General features: G+C 42.5%; 1 protein-coding gene across 1 annotated transcript in view; it reads left to right on the top strand.

Moving 5' to 3' along the window:
- Nucleotides 1-571: 571 nt before the first annotated feature.
- The window catches only part of plxna2 (plexin A2), a 344,169-nt gene continuing 337,296 nt past the window's right edge, over nt 572-7,444 (top strand). Inside the window, exon 1 of the mRNA XM_063016157.1 lies at nt 572-1,007. The gene's annotated coding sequence lies outside the window, so the exon portion shown is untranslated. The remainder of the gene's footprint in view (nt 1,008-7,444) is intronic.

The following is a 7,444-nucleotide window of genomic DNA, read 5'->3' as shown; positions in this document are numbered from 1 at the left end:
CTAGGGGCCCCAAAAGCATGGCTAGGGCCCCCAAGAGGCCCTGGGGTCAAAGTCCCTAATAGTCAGAGGATCCTTAAAATGGAGGGCCCTCGGAAAAAAAAAAATATTGTATCATAAATGTTGATGGGCATCGCAAAATGTTTTGGGCCAGGGCCCCCCCGGGGCCCCCTGACCTCAAGGGCCCCTGGGCGCTGGCCCCACTGGCCCGGTCAGTAATCCAGCCATGCCCACATGAACCCAGGACCTTCATGCTGTGAGGCGACAGTGCTACCCACACGATATAAACATCTTACCTAGTATATAATAAATACATTTTAGCATCCATGTATGCTTTGAAGTGAGTCCTGCATGTGTAGTTTTGCCTGGAGCTTTAGCGCATGAGAGAGAGGGATGGAGAATGAGAGAGAGAGAGAGAAGGGTAGAGAGCAAATTGGAAAGTGAATGAGAAAGAGAATCGGAGGGGGAGTGTGAGAGAGGAGGGTTTAAACGCTGTACTGTAGAGTAATGCCGTTCACTCACTCCCACTCATCTGCTCCTCCTGCTCCTGCCTCACGCTACTCCAGCACGGACCTTCAGACAAGTCAAACCGGCGAGAGAGAGACAGAGACAGCGTGCAGCGTGTTTGGAGATCTGCAACGATCTAGTACGAGGAACATTGACAAATATCGCGCTTCCAGGACCGACGGAATGTTACCTACGACCGGCTGCATTTTGAAACCAGCATCAGGTTTATAATCAGGACAAGCGCGGTCGAATCTCAAACTGCAAACGCCGGTTGATTCTGAGCTGAGAGACTGAAGACCGAGCTCTACCTTCTCGTCCTTCCTGCGTCCTGGTAAAGCGTCAGCTGAACATTTCAAGGGATATTCAGGAAATAATCGCAGATCTGACCTTCTTTTGTGGATTTATTAAGGCTAAGGAAAGACAGGACACCGGGAAGGTGAACATACCCCCAGCGAAGTGCGCGATCCTTGCAGAATGAACCGCAGGTTGTAGTTTGGTATAAGGTGAGTGAGTGGAATGAATTGTATTTCAGAATGAATTGGGTATGTGGTGGAGATGCAGTTGTGAATACTAATGACCAATGCATGCCAATTTTGACTATTTTACACATTTATTTAGAGCTACACTTGACATTTAGGATGTGTAAATATTCCACATCACAAATGACACCATGAACCTGATACATTTGCTGTTTTACACTGCAGCAAACTGCAACATACAATGTTTCAACTTTTTTTTATTCAATGAGTACATCCCTGACTCAGCTTAGATCCTATTAATTGTTTAATTATTAATGATATTTATTTAAAGACCATATAAGCTGGCCAAATAATGTTGAGCATATTAGTCTGGAGAATGTTATGTTAGGGGTATTATTGCATATGATTTTCTAATACAAGCGGCTTGTTCATTAGTGTAAGCATTCATAATATTAATATTAATAATAATACTAATGATATTAGGTATTATTCAAATTGCCCTTAGACAACCTTGGATCACTGAGCAACCTTGGCTCCATCACAGCTCTCAAAGAAAGCCGGTACATTCTTTTATCATGAATAATGAATTATGACCATAGTAGCCTTACATATTTATATATATAACTGCACTAGTGAAGCAGTCATGTATTGACCAGCTATTTTAACAAGTAGGATATATATTTTTTTCTTTTGGTGAGCAGTTTTCAGAACTTCACTGTTAGCACCTCTCATACACTGGACAAATTGGGTTACGCTTAATTCCTACAATAATTGGTCGACCAGTGGATGTACACCATTCACAACACCCATATTTCACAGCTCTAAAACACTTCACAGTTCATTTAAGAGTAAATAAATACACGAATGCGCCAATGTCAACCCGAGCAGCGCTTTGAGACGTTTTCTAGACATCAGTCAACTCACTTGTAGTCAAACACCGTAGTCCAAGTCCGTAAACTGTGAGCACCTGTCTCGGAGTGAACTAATAAAGCTTATCTTTATTCAGAGCTCGTTTGTACCCATGGGGGTCCAGCAGTTGTACGCTGTTCACAAATTTTCATTTAACATCGGCCAGAATGTTGAACCACGCACTGTTTTGGTGTGTGGTGTTCGAAGAAGAAAACCAGTGAACAGAGAGCAGCAATATTGACTACTCTTAAAAAAAAAAAAAAAAAAAAAAAAAAAAAAAACTCTCTTTTTCAGTGAATTCAGTGATGCACCATTCTCAACCTGAGCAGTGTTTTGGTTTATAAACAAACTTGACTATACACTAAAGTCTTTGCATTGTACCTACAGTCTTACAGTGATAAATAAAGTGCATTTTTATTCAAACCTTTTTTAAACATATGTGGACCAGCAGATTTTGCTCATAAAGCTTCACTTAACTATACTCATCGATTGAAGCTACGCATAATCTAGACATTCTTACATATTAAAAGTTGCATTTAAAACAACCTACAAGGACAACCTGCAGACCTTGGCTTTATCACAGCTCTCAAAGAATCCTCGATCATTAGTAACTACATACAGTAATGCCCCAGTTTTCCCTGTTTAAATCCACACAAATCCCTATTATACACTTAAGTCATTTTACTCTCAGCACCTGTTATGCAGTGATGAAGTAGACAAATGGAGCTAAGCTTTAGACTACTCCTAAATCTCTTCAATGGACCAGCAGATGTGTGCATGTGTTGAGAAATGGATCCAAGTACAGAATTGCAGTTGGATAAGCCTGGATGGCAGCTGCGCAACCTTAGCTCCATCGCAGCTCTCGAAGAAAGTGGTTTAGTTATGAATGGATACAGTAATGCACCAATCTTTAAAAGGGTTTTAGTTGTTTATTTGATTTTATTTTATTTACTCTGACAAACATATGCTATTACAATAATCTAAATGGGGCATACAATGAATTCTCTGTGTTGCAATGGACAAAAGAAGCTAGTCTTTATTTTAAATTCCTCTACGCTTATCAGTGGACAAGCAGAGGGAGGCAAGAGCTGTCAAGACGTGCGTTAAGAACAGGGAAGTTGTCTCGAGTAGAAAATTGCCTTTAGGCAGCCGTAAAGGGCAGCTGGATAACCTTGGCTATAGCACAAAAAAAGTAATTTAGTTACATTTAGATATGGTAGTCTCCAGCCAAATCTAGCAATGGTATTTATTTGCTTTACACTGATCAGCCATAACATTAAAACCACCTCCTTGTTTCTACACTCTCTGTCCGTTTTATCAGCTCTACTTACCATTTAGAAGCACTTTGTAGTTCTACAATTACTGACTGTAGTCCATCTGTTTCTCTGCATGCTTTGTTAGCCCCCTTTCATGCTGTTCTTCAATGGTCAGGACTCTCCCAGGACCACCACAGAGTAGGTATTATTTAGGTGGTGGATCATTCTCAGCACTGCAGTGATATTGACATGGTGGTGGTGTGTTAGTGTGTGTTGTGCTGGTATGAGTGGATAAGACACAGCAGCGCTGATGGAGTTTTTAAACACCTCACTGTCCCTGCTGGACTGAGAATAGTCCACCAACCAAAAATATCCAGCCAACAGTGCCCCATGGGCAGCATCCTGTGACAACTGATGAAGGTCTAGAAGATGACCAACTCAAACAGCAGCAATAGATGAGCGATCGTCTCTGACTTTACATTTACAACTAGAACCAACTAGGTAGGAGGGTCTAATAGAGTGGACAGTGAGTGGACACGGTATTTAAAAACCACTCATACCAGCACAACACACACTAACACACCAACACCATGTTAATGTCACTGCAGTGCTGAGAATGATCCACCACCTATATAGTGATAGCTCAGTGGTTAAGGTACTGGACTAGTAAACAGAAGGTTGCCGGTTCAAGCCCCGCCACCACCAAGTTGCCACTGTTGGGCCCTGAGCAAGGCCCTTAACCCTTAATTGCTCATCGTGTTCAGCTCATTGTGTAAGTCGCTTTGGATAAAAGCGTCTGCTAAATGCTGAAAATGTAAATGTAAATATAATACCTGCTCTGTGGTGATCCTGTGGGGGTCCTGACCATTAAAGAACAGGGTGAAAGCAGGCTAAAAAGGTATGTAGCGAAATAGATGGACTACAGTCAGTAATTGTAGCACTTCAAAGAGCTTCTATATGGTACGTGGAGCTGATAAATTGGACAGTGAGTGTAGAAACAAGGAGGTGGTTTTAATGTTATGGCTGATCAGTGTATACAGTAAGTTTACAAGCGATTCAGTATTACCCATATCAGATCTTAGTTTTCTTGAAAGGTGGCCTTCTATGTTAGTTCATTATTGATCATGAGTTCACCAGCAGTAATTTTGACTAAGATTTAGCAAGATGTAGCTTCTATGATAAGCAATATGTAATCGTACATTAATCATACATCTCCTATTGAAGTCATTTTACAATGCAGCACCTGTCAGTGCTGCTGTTAACAAATGCAACTAAGCTAGATTACCAGACCAGCAGGTGTGGGCTACTTCATCCATAAATCTTCATCCGTTGAGCTTTAGCCAGTGCTGTCCAGACATGCAAGTTGTTCCAAGGAGAAAATTGCTCAGCATTTGCATTTGTAACTCACATTTGCAAATAGCTCATCAAACACTGCATTTTAAGCTGAAAGTGAGTGTAAGCGAGTGTAGTTTGGCTGATGTGTGGGCTGCAAGTAGTCGTTTTCTATTTTAATCTTAAATACTATGTTGACCTTGGCGCAGTCAGTAAGATATTGCTTTCTCGGAACATTTAGCATTTGGTATTTTTTTCCCCTAAGCATTTTATTAAGCTAGCATAGACTATCAGATGTGATACATCTTTTTTACATCTTTAATACTAATTAAGATTCTACACTCACTGTCCATTTTATCAGCTCCACTTACCATATAGAAGCACTTTGTAGTTCTACAATTACTGACTGTAGTCCATCTGTTTCTCTGCATGCTTTGCTAGCCCCCTTTCACCTTGTTCTTCAATGGTCAGGACCACCACAGAGCAGGTATTATTCAGGTGGTGGATCATTCTCAGCACTGCTGTGACACTGACATGGTGGTGTTGTGTTAGTGTGTGTTGTGCTGGTATGAGACACAGTAGCGCTGCTGGAGTTTTTACACACCGTGTCCACTCACTGTCCACTCTATTAGACCCTCCTACCTAGTTGGTCCACCTTGTAGAGATAAAGTCAGAGACGATCGCTCATCTATTGCTGCTGTTTGAGTTGGTCATCTTCTAGCCCTTCATCAGTGGTCACAGGATGCTGCCCATGGGGCGCTGTTGGCTGGATGTTTTTTTGGTTGGTGGACTATTCTCAGTCCAACAGTGACAGTGAGGTGTTTAAAAACTCCAGCAGTGCTGCTGTGTCTTATCCACTCATACCAGCACAACACACACTAACACACCACCACCATGTCACCTACATAATACCTGCTCTGTAGTGGTCCTGGGGGAGTCCTGACCATTAAAGAATAGCATGAAAGGGGGCTAACAAAGCATGCAGAGAAACAGATGGACTACAGTCAGTAATTGTACAACTACAAAGTGCTTCTATATTTGCATTTGCATTTACATACGGCATTTAGCAGACACCTTTATCCAAAGCGACTTATAGTATGGTTACAGTATATAGTCTGAGCAATTGAGGGTTAAGGGCTTTGCTCAAGGGCCCAACAGCAGCAACCTGGCAGTGGTGGGGCTTGAACCAGCAACCTTATGATTACTAGTCCAGTACCTTAATCACTAGGCTACGGCTTGCCGTATCAATATGATAAATGGAGCTGATAAAAATGGACAGTGAGTGTAGAAACAAGGAGGTGGTTTTAATGTTACACCTGATCGGTGTACCTTAGCTCTTCTAACCGATCAGAAACACATGATCAATGATGATCTTTCTTCTCTGTCTATTACTTTGCATCTTTACGGGCAACCCATATAAACGTAAGCTATAAATGTACAGCTGACAAAGCACTGGCATGATGGAATATGAGCCTGATGGTCTGGTTAAGGGTTTTTATAACCAAATTTGTGCCTGATGCCACGATTTTTTAACCCTATTATACCAAATAACCTTTTTAAACCTGGTTATACTCAATTTGATACATTTATTTATAGTTTCTGTGAGTCACATTCACTTCCATCAGTACTAATATTCAGCAAATAGCTTTTGGTACACATTGAGCGTCCTCACGTCACAGCCTATAATCGATGCTCTTAACTACACAAAGCTGAGGGCTCGTGACTCGCAGCCATCGTCCTCTTTGTCTCACGGTGTTTACCGAGTACAGCACTTCACCGGAACCCGATCGAGAAGCAGTCACTTTCGGCCACATAAAAGCTCCCGCTAACTCCTGTCACAGCGTGAGCTCCTTCGATAGGATTTAAATGTACAGGCAGATTGTCAAATAAGCCTTTCAGCCCCTAATGCCTGGACGCATGGTATTGATTTGCGTGTGTCAACCCGACTCGTTAAATGTTTCCTGGAGGCTAATTGGGGGGTATTATGTGCTTATGGGGGTTTGTTTGGCTCCCTGTATCCCAGTGCTCCCGGTTCGCCTGTGTTCTGCAGTGTTCTGTGCAGTGGGCTTGTCTGTAGGCATCATTCACACGTTCCTACTTATTAGCGTTAAGCGTTTTCTCTGTAAACGCTGCCTGACGTACCTGCATGGCTTACTGGCACCCCCTATGGACAAACCGTACTCCACTCAGCGAAAGGATATAAGGAAGTACTCAGTGTTGCCTTCTAATCCTGAAGTGATACACCACCACACTTTGAATTTCCTGCAGCATTTTAAAAGGTGCCTCAGAGGTCGGTGGGTCACAGATGTGCCACTTCATATTTTCCTTCCAGTCTGAGCCACCAGTGACTGCAATATATCTTCCCAGGCCTCTCTCTATCCTTCATCTTTTCACGTCTCGGCGGGCTTGCCCCTGTTTAGCCTGAGAGATCCTGACAAGGCGCTGTGCATGGAGCCGGAATCCTTGACCTATTTCTTAATGAGTGAACAGTACGAAATGTGTTGGGGAGGGGGGCATGTTATCTGTGGCAAGCTTCCCATCTATCCCCAGTGCAAAACCCTGACCTTGCACTCACATTTGCTGGTTGCAAATGTGTCTCCAAGTATAGAGGTGTGAATGTGTGTTTGTACGCTGTCCGTTGTCTCCTTCATCATGGCATCGTGGCCAGGCTGGTGATCTGAATTCTCTGAGGGTCCAGCTGTTATACCAGAGGCCTTTATCACTCTGACCATTCACTCTGTAAAATCTGTGTGGAGCGTGGCGACATGTTTTACATAGCTTTGTCATTCCCATTACTAGTTCTTGGTTACACCTTAACAAAGCTCCCTTTTTCTTATTGAGGCTGATATCAGAAGCAGATGATGGGCAGGCTCTTGGTTGGAAGGTCCCAGTTTGCTCCTATTATAGAATAGATTCCTTTTATCTGTCATATACACTGTCTATTTTATCAGCTCCACTTACCAT

The sequence above is a fragment of the Trichomycterus rosablanca genome, chromosome 19 (assembly GCF_030014385.1).
Source record: "Trichomycterus rosablanca isolate fTriRos1 chromosome 19, fTriRos1.hap1, whole genome shotgun sequence".
Taxonomy (NCBI): Eukaryota; Metazoa; Chordata; class Actinopteri; order Siluriformes; family Trichomycteridae; genus Trichomycterus; species Trichomycterus rosablanca.
This window is presented reverse-complemented; position numbering and strand designations above follow the sequence as displayed.